This window comes from Orycteropus afer, unplaced genomic scaffold (assembly GCF_000298275.1).
Source record: "Orycteropus afer afer isolate SDZICR_OR568_19922 unplaced genomic scaffold, OryAfe1.0 scaffold00276, whole genome shotgun sequence".
NCBI lineage: Eukaryota > Metazoa > Chordata > Mammalia > Tubulidentata > Orycteropodidae > Orycteropus > Orycteropus afer.
The window spans coordinates 4,489,623-4,490,728 of NW_006921863.1; positions in this window are offsets into that span (position 1 = coordinate 4,489,623).

The following is a 1,106-nucleotide window of genomic DNA, read 5'->3' on the forward strand; positions in this document are numbered from 1 at the left end:
AGCTACTCAGCTGCTTGTGGTAGATCCCACCATGGAGTTGATTGCCAGTCTCCTCATGGGGAATAACTACCACTCAACTAGCCCAGCCACTCAACTAGGCCCAGCCAACTTGACACAAAAACATAACCACCACAGAAACCCAGCGGGGGGGTCACTATGAGCTTGAATCAACTCGGCGGCAGTTGGGTTATGCTAGACTTGGAGCCATGGCATTAACACAACGCCAGATGTATATTCAATTTTTAACGGTTCTTGTGTTTCTGGTTATATTTATTGGCCCTAATATTCAACTGCTAAACCCTGCAACTCTGCCAGGCCTGGACCATGATTCATATTCCACATTTTGCATCCTCCAGCTTATAGGCTCAAGTCTCCAAAGTACTTGAGAGCTAAGGGGATAGGCAGAGGGAACTTGCCTGTTCTGCTTCCTGAATCTGTGAGCTTGGCAGAATGATACTTTGATTAGGTACAGATTTCCAGGCACTATCTGTTTCATGTATTCATATTTCAGACCTCTAAACTAGAGACCACAAGCCTAAACAACAGATGATGAAATACTCATTATTTCTAAGTTAGACACTTCTCAATTGAGATTTATTAGAATCAAACCATCTTTTTCTTGATTGATTAATGATTCAAGAAAAAAAAAAAAGTGTGTTCTTGGCATCAGGCAACCAATCCTCAAGGACCAGGCAAAAACTACGATCAGTTGCTCCAAGTCCCAGGTTTCCCTGTTCTGGATGTATGGAAGGTGCAGGTGCAGTCTGAAAAAGGAGCCCCAGTCACCAGGGACTGGTGAGGAGAAATTCAGCCATGCAGCATCTCACTTTGCTCTCCAGCCTGAGTTACTTCCCTTTCAACAGAACACCTGCTTTGCCCTAGGCCAGATGGAGAGTTGTCCAAGTCAGCATCCTGTAGTGAGTGGTCTAAGCACCAGGGACTTTAGACTTGGGAAGAAAATGCATTTCTTTCTTCATTGGATTTTTATGATGCTTTTTCTGCTGGATTATATCCCAGTTATTAACTGTAGCTGAAGGAAGCTGTGTGATGAAGGGTGACAGGAAAATACAAAGTAGATTTGAGTACTGGAGAGAATTTAGAGTAGG